The following is a 12,132-nucleotide window of genomic DNA, read 5'->3' on the forward strand; positions in this document are numbered from 1 at the left end:
TAAGCAAAAACCTTATATACATATTGAATATTTCTAGGTTCAGGAAATAAGAAGTAAACCAACACTGAAAATGATTTTTAGATGCTGCATTACTCATATCCATTTTTTTAAAAAAAAATCTATAACACAGTAGGTGTTACCAGCCATGTAAAATAATTTCTAAATGCTGAGCTGAAAAATGTCTTCATTCCCCTCCATCAATCAAAACAGGCGGCGCAATAAACAAATATATGAATGTCTACTCACACAAAGACATTTGCACGATTTCTACCTTGGCCTTAACTGACTTACTGCTGTTCTAATGAGCTATACCTGGAAGCCTAACGTGATGGCTTTCGCTCGCTAAGCACATGTGCATACAAGATAAGGAAACACAGTAGTTGTCCAGCACAGCAAAAGGCAAAGTTAAAGGATTATATGGTTAAAAGAAACAACACAGCACAGTAAATACAAGAAGAGATTTAACAAAAAAACAAAGTATCTCGACGTTAATGTCAGTGCTCTGATCATGTAAAGTTGTGGTCAGAAATTTACATATACTCATCATCGGCATGAATGTCGTGGTAATTTACTGTTCTTTGTCCCAGTTGGAACAGGTGGCTTTAGTGAACAAGTTTTAACTTATTTTCTATAATACACAGAGGGTCAAAAGTATACATCTCTTTTAACTTGACAAGGCCTTGTTAACATCTTGTTAGCGATCATGATTGACTATAGCCGAAAAGGATTTGTTTGACAGCACTCATTGGATCGACCTATACCCAGAATGATGGGAAAGTCCAAGGAACTCGGGAAAATCTAAGACTGAGTACTTGTAGATTTACACAAGGTGGGAAGATTTCTTAGAGCCATTTCTAAACTGCAAATTCTAAGATCATCAGTGCAAACTATTTTATGCAAGTACAGATTATTTGGCAACACTTTGTCAAGGTCAGAGGACCCAAACTGTCACCCTCAGATGAGAGGAAATTGGATAGGATGTTCAGAAACAACCCAACAAAGCTTAAGCCTCCCATGAACTGGAAACTCCTTGAACCCCAGTGTCACCCTATACAGTGAAGTGCCATTACCATTGACTGAGAGGATACCGACCGAGAAAGAAGCCACCGCTCCAAAATTGACACCTTAAAGCTCAACTGAAATTTTGCAGGTACCCACATAGTCAAATGGCTTCTGGAGAAAAGTTTTATGGTTAGACAAGAAAAAGATTGAGCTATTTGACTACAGTGACAAGAGGTATGCTTGGTGAGGTGAGGCGAGGTGAGGCTTTCAAACATAAGAACACTGTACCAGCTGTCAAGCATGCTGGTGGTAGTATCACGCCCTGGTGCCAGTTGTTTCGGTGCCAGTGGTACTGGTACACTGCACAAAATGGATTTAATAATGAAAGACGACTATCTGCAAATTCTTCAAGTTCAGCTCAATTCAACAGCTAGAAACCTGGACACAGTTTAGTCCAACAGGACACACATCAAAACTTGTTTTGCAATGGATAAAGCAGGCTAACATTAAGCTTCTGAAAAGGCATTGCCAAAGCCCTGACCTCAACTACGTTGGAAATTTGTGGACTATGCTCGAAAGCTGGGTTTGTGCCAGAAAACCAATCAATTTAAATGAACTCTACCAATCCTGCCAAGACGACTGATCAAATATCCAGCCAGAATTATGCCAAAAGTTGGGTAGTGGCTACAAAAAGCATCTGATCAAGCCGTAACTTGTTAAGGGAAATTTAAGCAGATATGTTTATATACTTATTAAAAATCATCATCAATCATTCCAAAAAGTACCATGACATTCATGCTCACGATGAGTGTAAACTACCCACCACAAGTACAGGATGTAGCATGATGCTATATCAGAAATCCATCACAACTTTGCTTTATATTGTAAGTTTCTGCACAATACAATAATCAAAGTATTAAAACAGTCAGTCCTCTAATGAATCCTGCCATTCGTCCTGAGAGAGTGAAGCTACTCTAAGTAGCTCAAGGGTTAGATGGGTCTTAGGCAACGCGTGGTAACTACATCCTAATCCACTTTAATGACAAAAACACACATGAAGAGGTCAACAAAAATCCCTATATGTGAAGACACACAAGCACACGTGTACACGCACACATCTGCCATGTAGTGTGTTTGGTTATGCTGCGAGAGACAGATTTACTCACAGTCAGTGTAATCAGTGTTAAAATCAAAACATGTAATTTTAACATTGTAGTGTATTATACCGTGTGACCACATGGTTCCAGTTCTATCTGAATTAACATAGGACACAATAAGTTTCCTGTGGCAACAATGCAGCAGTTTAATGTTTTCCACCGATGCACAACACTGGTGTTGAACATGCATTTTACTTTTTCAGACCAGCTGATCTGACCTTTAGGTTTGAAAGGAAGAAACAACACAAACCCTTGGCCCATCTCGTCTTCTCTGATCGTCACGATGTCGTGTTAGTGCTCTGAGCCAACCCCCTGCTAAACTTCCACAGGAATGAAATCACCTGCGCTAATCTGTAGCTCAGATAAAAGGCCAGACAGCAGACTGCACGGAGTGGGACTTTATCTCATTATGCACCACATGAAACACCCAGCCAACACTAACACACTCTGCATTAAAGCAGCCTCATACACAGATATGTGTAAACAAACATATCAATGCAAGCGCATGCAAACACAAAGGGGAAAGTACATAAGAAAACCTGTCAAGGATAAAGAGTGTGATTTCCAACGTAGACAATTTTATCACAACCATAAAACACAAAAACCCAGACAAGTATCACGAGTCACATCTCCTTAAAGCTGATGTAAGAGATAAAATATTTTTACGCTGAGAAATTATCTTCTATAAACCATTTAGGAAACTTAGAGTTGACATTAAAATGATTTTTATCTGTTTAGTTTGGCTCAGAAAGGGTCAAGATTTTTTTCCCATATAATAAATGCAGAAGAATGAAAAGTTCAGGTTGAAATTAAACAACAGATTAATTATTTTATCAGCAGTTAATATTTTCCTTGGCAACAGCCGAGCATTCTCGAGACACTCAACAACAATAGTAGGGTTTGCCTGAGCCAAGTCATAGCGGCGTCAATTGAACCACTTGAAAGAGAAATGTTCAGATAATTTCCTTATGACTTTGTGCCACTGTATGAAAAGGTGCTGTTTGTTCACTTTGCAGTTGATGTTTTTAAGTTAGACAGATAAGATGTGGCACTCATTAACTTCAGTCAGTTGACTGAAAAATTACAATCAAACAGGTTTAAAGTAAGTTCTCATTCAGACAGCAAGTATTACATATTTCTAAGGTAAAAGAATATGTAAGCAGCCGACCTTTCCTCTGTAAATTGTAAAAACTTACCGTTAACTTTTTTAACTAATTGAAAATCTTATTCTATCCAGTATTTGTCCAAACTCTTTTTAAAACTACACAAGTATACAACCCATTTAAAACATTCACCGGTCAGTCTATTGAGTACACCTGTGCAACTGCTTGCTAACACAAATATCTGACCAGTCAGTCACAATGGCAGCAACTCAATGCATTTAGCTTTGTAGACATGGTCAGGACAAGCTGCTGAAGCTCAAACTGAGTATCAGGATGGAGAAGAAAGGTCATTTACATGACTTTGAATGTGGCATAGTCTGGGTATTTCAGAAACTGATTAGTTACTGGGATTTTCCCCAAAACAACAATCTATACAGTTTCAAAAGTCTTAAAAAAAAAAGAAAGAAAGAAAGAAAATATCCAGTGAGCAGAAGTCTTTAGGTTTAAAAAATCCCTTCTCAGAGGTCAGAGGAGAATGGCCAGACTGTTTGAACTGATAGTAAGACAACAGTAACTCAAAATAACTACTCATTACAACCGAGGTATACAGAAGACCATCTCTGAAAGCACAACAAACTTAATATAGATGCGGATGGGCTGCGGAAGCAGTAAAAACCACACTAGTTGGCACTTCTGTCATATAAGAACAGTGGTTTAGACACTATAACCCACCTGAGTGTTGTTAATGACCATGTCCATCCTTTTATGACCGCAGCATCATATCGGCTCATATCATCTTAAACTGGTTTCTTGAATATGAAAATGAGCTCACTGTACTCAAATAACATCCGCAGTCACCAGAATCCAATATAATAGAGCAAATTTTGGAAGTGGTTGTCATGGATGTGAAGCAACTGTGTGATGTTATCTGTGGACCAAAATCTCTGAGCAATGTTTCTAGCACTCTTGTCAAAAAGTCAAAAGGCGATCAAGCCTCTTACTAGCAAGGTGTACCTAACAAAGTGGCCAGCGATTGCATTTGAGTGTGCTTCATTTGAAAGGAGTTTCTTTTTTGGCCAGAAAAAATGAATTATTTTCATATACACACATATATATCTCCAAAGCTATCCCCATTGCTCTCAGTTGTACTTTTAAGCTTTTATTAGCAAATGTTAGCACACAGAAGCTAACACAGAAGCTAAACATACCATCTTTTTCATAACCACCAGGCTCTTTCTCTGCATAAACTGTTTTGGTTGTTCATTTTCAGCTAAACTGTGGCAATTTAAGAGTTAGAAGGTATGCTCACCGGAAATGACCGTGCAGTTTCACCATCAGATCCACCCTTTGATCATTAGTCCTATTTCAAAGCAGCAAGATGGTGAAAACAGCTGGAGGCTTCATAAAGGGACATTTAGGTGGGTTATTCCATCAGCATCAAGGCTAATTTATCAGTTTCTCGGCCTCGGGCTATTATAGCTGTCAACTTATATTCCATTGAGGCATCAATATTAATAAACCACATCAATGTAGTCTATGATTCATCAGCTAGTTAAAAAGCTAACTATTAGCCAGGATTTAAACAAGAAGTGACTAACAAAATGTAACTAATTTTTTTTTTTTGACCCATTTGCCAATTTTGGCCCCTTTTTAACTATTTAAACAAAAACAAACAACAAATGACAAAACCTGACACTGAATAACAAACCAACTGGACAAACTTGGACAATGACATGAATGGAAGCAAACTGCAGCAAATGAAACCAAACACGCTGGGCTGCAGTTAAACATCAAAAGTATTTTTACACTGCTGAGCCTGAGCCGACGACAGGAGCTCAATATCTGCTCTGGAGGGATGCTGCATGTAACAAAGCACCCAGCTGTCAGGTATTGACCCCTCACACCAGATGCATCCAGTTTGTCTGAGAAACACGAAAAAGTATGGGTTAAACAGGCACACTGCATATGTGTGTATGCATGTTCTTCCCAAAAATCACAGCCACCGTCTCTCAGCCTCTGGGTCCAGCTGTCGCATTGACTTCCAAAACTGGACAGTCACTCTTCAGCTCCAAACCCCTCCGTCATGCACATTAGCATCAGCCCTCAGATCTAGTGAGTGTAATCTACTTAGTTTATATCTGACTCACAGTCATCCATCAATTACTGAGACAGTGGGAAAGACTATTGACACTGTGTGCAAACCCTGATGTCCCGCTGCTCCGACACAGCACCTCTCCGGCGCTTAAATGGGAGAGACGCATGAAAGTCAAAGGAGAGAAAGACAAAAGAAATAAGACTGAAAACAAATAAAGGAAACTGCAATGATAGCTCTGCCATGTGCTTTGTCGTTGGATGCCTTTAAATAGATGAATGGAAGGGAAATGATACATAAAATGACAGATTAAGTGGCAGATGAGCATTTGGAATCGGATCACTTTCCCTGTATTGATCTGTGGTACACTGCACAGGGATCAGAGGTCACACACACAAACGCATACATACATACATACACGCGCACACAGGCTTATGCCAGAAACCTGCGAAAGCCTCTGGGAGAAGCTAAAGCAACTATAGAAATGTCACTTAGAGCTGCTAGAACCTGCTGCAGCTATCCTTAGTGGGTCAGTGGTCTTGAAATGGGTTTTTTTTTTTTTTCACTTATCTAGAGATGTTAAGTCCCTCTGGGAGGGTGGAGGGGGTGAGCCATTCTGGGAAACATACACAGGAAAGCTTTCAGGAAGGCAGGATTTCATTAGGACTCATTTAAGAGTATTTTATGAATATTTGAGACCAAACGCACTGAGTAAGGGCTCGTGTTATTGGTTAAATGAATTGACTAGATTACCCCCTAGTGGAGGGATTGTGTGTGACATTTATAAAACGGGACACTGCTTTTAGCTGAACAAGTTTGATAAGGGATGATTATTCGAAAGCACCGTCAAGGTCCATCGAGGCGCGAGCTCAAAGTCAAATACGTCACTGGTCCGCCGTCCCGTCACCGTGCCATGTTGTCTTCTGGCAGGAGCCCATCTGGAGGTTCTTAGGGTGATTATGTAACCGAGCTTCTTCTAACAACATAATGTGGATTACTACAGCAAGTACCCTTTCATATTCTCAACAAGCAGCAGCCTATTGGATTAACTGCTCAGCTTCTGGCCTGTGGTCAGCCGCCTCTGTTTCTGTGCGCTTTCCGCTGAAAGGGGAAGAAAACAGAAAAAAACAAAAAAAACAAGAACATCTCCCGTCTCTTCTCCTTCGCTGTACGTAATGCCCTTGAGCCTCGAGTCCTCCTGTGCATATTGTCGAGGAGGTTTGGTGCATAGCGTCATTTAGAAGTTACTTGACGTCTTCTCTAAATAAAGTATGCTTGGATTTCATTTACTTAATATGATCATTATTGAAATTCTGTCCTTGGAGATTGATTCTCCTCTTTTTCTCTGTGTTTTTTTAAACCAGCATCACAAAACCAAAAAGCTTAAAGTAATTAAATAGATTAAGTAGGGAAAGCTTAATTCAGAAAACGTACCCACTTGAGTATTTGGAGTTTCTGCATTTTCTTTCTTACTTTTTAAGTTAATAAACTTTTTTGTAAACTTGAACTTGAACTATTTAACTCTCATCCTACTGACACATTTAAATCACATGGACAACCAACCTATCTCTTACTATAGCATTATTAGCTATATGATTAATTTCATCTAAAGGAAAAAAATAGATTATTGTTACTTTTGCAAAATTACAATTAGCTTTCATATTTCATTGACCAAAACTCGAAACCTTTCTTTAATATAACTTGCAGCTTATATCCATGTTATTACTTTAAAGCTTATTTACCATCTTTTGACTCTGGTATCAATTTCAAGTGAACATTATTTGTGTTGTATTTAAGTACACCAGTCATTTTGACCCGAATCAAAAATGAAAATAACGCACACAATGAGCCGGCTCCGAGACTTCATTTCTCCAGCTTGTCGTGGGTCTGCCTCGGGGCCTCTTCCAGGACATGCCTGAAACATCTTACCTAGAAGGCGTCCTAGCCGGATGCCAGAACCACCTCAGTTGACTCTATTTGATTAAGAGGTGTAGCGGATCTTCTCAGAGTCTGTCACTTGTAACTGTAATCTTATTTTTTCAGTCACTACCCACAGCTGACAGCCATGGGTGAGGGTGGAAATGTCGATCAGCCAGCCAGCTTCACTATCAGCTCTTCCTTTACCGTAACGGGCAGAAAACAGAGTCTACTACAGTAGAGGAGGGCAGATTGATAGATTGACCATTGTGAGGGGATTGATACTTTGTTTCTATCCTGTAAGTTCACTATGTAGTGAACTGTGTTATAATGGTGAAGTTCTTTAGAAATGAAAAATGTTCCTCAAACGTGCAGCATGTTCTGCACCAATATACCACTTCCCTCGTCTCTTACTCATATATATATGTAAATATCCACTTAGGACAGCAATTTATTCCTGACCCATAGTGGACACTCCACCCTTTTCTAGCTGAGGACCATGGCCTCAGACTTGCAGGTGCTAATTCTCATCACGTCTCCTTCACACTCATATACAACCTGCTGTAGGGCAAGCTGGAGGTCATCGTCCAATGAAGCCAACAGAACCACATCATCTGCAAAAAGCAAAGACATGTTCTGACAACTTTCTGTGTGAAACCATGAAGGTGATGAATGCGGTGATGGAGTCTTTCCTGTTTAAAATGCCCGACAGAGTACCATGACCCCCAACTGCATGCTGTATTTTGCTTTAATTCAGGACCCATGGCAAATATGACCTGTGAATAACTAGCTTCATTTATTAGAACTGCATAGATGGAATTTGCATAGATGGCAGAACTAATGTGGCATCATTAGGATCAAATTCATTGATAAAGCCATAAAACATTAGAATGATAGAAAAGAAAACAAGCCTGTGAGATATGACAAAAAAAGAGAATAAAATACGACCACAAAATGCATAAAGTTCATTCAAAATGCATAATTTCAGTGTGATAATAACAATAATAACAAGAAGAAGATAAGGAAATCTTCAAAATGCTTTCTCAGTCTGACATTGTCGACATTCAAATTGTTAATAGGAGTAATGTTAGCCTAGAAGACTATTATACATGTAGTCCTACATTGTTATTAATGTAATCAAGAAAGGCAGGAGAAAGGGAGTAAAAGCAGGCTAATCTTACCTGTTTATATCCCCGAGCCTTTCCTTTAGTAGAGTTTTAAAGTGCAAGATTTTTGCATGTATTTTCACTGTTCTATTGGTACTTTTACTCAAGAGTATTATCTTTGTCATTGGTGCTTTTTCACAAGTTGTTAACCCTCCTTTACACAGATGCACAGACACGGTTATCCGACCGGTCTCTGGTGAGGATCCACTGATGCGGGACCGGGGCACATTAAATCCTGGGAATCAGCATCTCACACACCTAATGCTGATGTCAGGAATTATTATAAACATTTCACATACCCACACACACAAACAAACATACACAGAAACACCATGCAGCCCATCTCATCATCTCACTTACATCTCCACAGGTGGCAAATTTTACCCTCGAGCTCAATGTCAGCATGTCTGCATAAACAAATCAACGCAAAACGCACATAGAGTGAAAGAGCTTATCCTGTCACATTATCCGTTTTTTTCCCTCTACCACAGCTTTATGAATTCACCCTCTGGCTCTCCGTCTATCTGCCCATCCGCCTCAAACCCAGCCAAACCCATTTTATCAGCAGCTCCACAGGTGAGCCTCGTCTCATTTCACAACGGTGTCTCGTACCACGTCGAGCTAATGCCAGGTCTCTTCCTTCAGTTATTTCACCTCCTTCCCTCTTCACACTGTGCTTCTGTTCTTTCTTTCCCCTTATACACCTCTGGTATATTTCAGCTTTTGAGGTGAGATGTGACACAATTAAACGTCTCCCCTTCCTGCCCAACTCTTTCACCAGGCATCGGGGGTGGGGTCCTTGCGGTGACCCCACCTTCCGGTCATCCCCTCAGCCCGTTAGCCCGCTCAGCACAGCGCACTTAATCCCGGCCGTGCCAAGGTAGACCAGTCAAAATGTAATTTTCTGCAAGATTACACATGATAATGACTCGCTTTGGAGGGCCGCCATAAATAATGACTTCCAATTATAGATGCATAACTATCGATCTGTCAACAGAAGCACCGAGGAAGAAGAGAGAAGCCCAGGGGTTGGGTGGTGGTGGTGGTGGGGGCAGAGCTGGACAGATGTTGTGTTTACTGACATTTTTTTTTTTTTGGGGGGGGTAGCATGCAGACAAAAAAAGAAAAAACAAAACAGAGGACGCTGCCGCAGACACACTTAACAACTGCCCAACCGCTTTACAAAGTCTTACATGAAGGCTCAGAAGCAAGTGTTGATGTGAGCCAATAAAATAAAATTTAAAAAAAGCCTGAGAGATGAGTTCACCTGGGATCAGAGCAGACCTTCACCTGCTCTGGCACACGCACACACACAGACACACACTTCTGCTCCAATTCAACACCACACTGGACTGTTTCGAAGGAACAAAAACAGAAAACACACACACACAAAACCACATCACCAACACATTTGCTGCAATTAAAAGAAACCTTGCATCTACTACTTCTTCGTCCGCGCAGCCTTATTGCTCTCGCTCAGTACTCACTGTCAGTTTCATGCACTGGCTGGCTGGCTGGTCCTCCGCTCTATAGCTGCAGTCAGTCAGTCTCAAGGACAAACGCTCCAGCTCTCCTCGCCTCCGGTCTCTGTAGCTCAGCGATGCAGCAGCACGCGCACGCACGCACACACACTCCCAACACACAAAAATTTCATAAACACACACATTCCCCTCACCCTCCCTCCCTCTCTTTCTGTTCTCAGCGTCTCACTCTGATCCAGTGCTGAGTTTACCTGCCTACCTTGCTCGCAGGGGGAGTCCTGAGAGAGTGTGTCAGACAAAAAGTGTGTCTAAGAGCAGGGGTGGGTGGTGGGCAGACTGTTGGAGGGGTGAGGGAGAACACAAGCCAGCGTACCCTTATATGCAGAGGGAGGAGGTGAGTAGAAGGGAGGGTAGAGGACACACAGGGTTCCTGTATTCCCACAGATACAGAGGAGGGATTTCTATTGCAGCCTTGCAAAAGATGGGAGAAAAAGAGAGGAGGGAAGAAGACAGAGAGAGCACGAGCATCATATTTCAGTGATGTTGAGTCAGCATGTGCATGGGATGTGTGCGTTTATAGAGTTGGAAATATTTCGAGGCCACGTTCTTATTTGCAGAAAGCTCTCTTCATCAAAAGGGAGCTGCGACCGTGCCGTCTCAAGAGCAACCAGAGAAGAAAGTTCTCCTGGTTTGTACTTAAAGGGCTCACATCCTGATCAGAGTAAGTTGCCTCATTGATGATGTACGTTTTACAACTTGATTTCAGTGTCCTAAACGACTGCGGATCCTGATGCTCTGTTCAACCAACTTCAAAGCCTCAAAAATATTGGTTTAACTCCACAGGACGACTCTCAAAATGCAATCCCGTTGTTGTTAATATGGGTAAATTAGTAAAAGAAATTAAACACTTAAATGCTGCATAAACTGCTGCTTTATTAAACCACTAATCTACATAATACTATGCAATTAAAAAGAGCCCATCATCAGGCCGAAAAAAGAAGAAACACAAAACCAGTCAAAGTTCTATAGGCAAAAAAAACCAAAGAAAATCAGCAATTTGGTACATTTTGGTGTAAGGAAGGCGCTGGTCAAGAGAAAAAGGCCTGAAAAACAACAGAAGAGAAAATTTGACAATCGCAGAATTCCTTTTCCTTGACAAAGAAAAACCTTTTCACAATAATCCAAGACAGGAACACTCTCCAGGAGGTAGGTATATCATTGTCAAAGTCTACAATCAAGAGACGCCTTCATGAAGGGAAATACATGGGGTTTACGACAATGTGCAAACCAACCCCTTCAGAACAAGAAGCCCAGATTAGACATTTAAACTATTAAATTTTTTTTTAAACAAACAAAAAACATAGATGTTCCTAGTGGAAACAGTTGATTTATGGAGAAGATAGGAAAGGCCCATTATCTACAACATAACCACAGTGTTAAAGCATGAGCATGTATGGTTCCAGAAGAGCCTGGTTACTTGGAGTAACGTGCTGTAGTGATGATGATGTGGCTGCTCACCGAAGCAGCAGGATGAACTGTGAAGTGTACAGAGCAATAGTCTCTGTGCAGATTCAGCCAAATGCTGCAAAGCTGATTGGACAGCGCTTCACTGTACGGATGTATAATGACCAAAACATACTGCAAAAGTAACCCAAGAACTTTAGGTCAAAGAAATGTAGTGCTCATAAAAATGCTGAGTCACCTTAACCTAAGTAATCAGGCTTTTTTCCCCCCTTTCTTCAAAATCCATCCTCTACCTGGGGCTGCAGTAAAAATGTAGAGATTTTTTAACAAATTATAATCATCAGGAAGGTTACCTTTGAGCCTTCTTACAAAAAAAAGACAATCTAAAATCAAATTAATAAACAATTAATGCGTTAGTCTTTTTTGCTTACTTTCAGATTTAACAGTTTTGGTTTACAGAGGCTAAATTTCTACTGTATACCCTTTTCTTCCACATCAGAGCTCCACTCACATGTCTTTAAACTGTCACGAGTTTAATGAGGTAAGTTAGGTCCTAAGGTTAAAAGCTGTTCAGAGGAAATACTGCTACACTTTAAATATCCTGCACCATTTCTAATCAACATCTTTCTATTTTTTTTCTGGCCCCTTGATCTCTCAGCTGCACTTAAATTTACTTTAGCTATATATCCACAACAATCCGCTGTGTCTGGCCAATATGCTAATGGGGTTAAATTACCCAACAGCTGCATA

Source organism: Astatotilapia calliptera, chromosome 15 (assembly GCF_964374335.1).
Source record: "Astatotilapia calliptera chromosome 15, fAstCal68.1, whole genome shotgun sequence".
NCBI lineage: Eukaryota > Metazoa > Chordata > Actinopteri > Cichliformes > Cichlidae > Astatotilapia > Astatotilapia calliptera.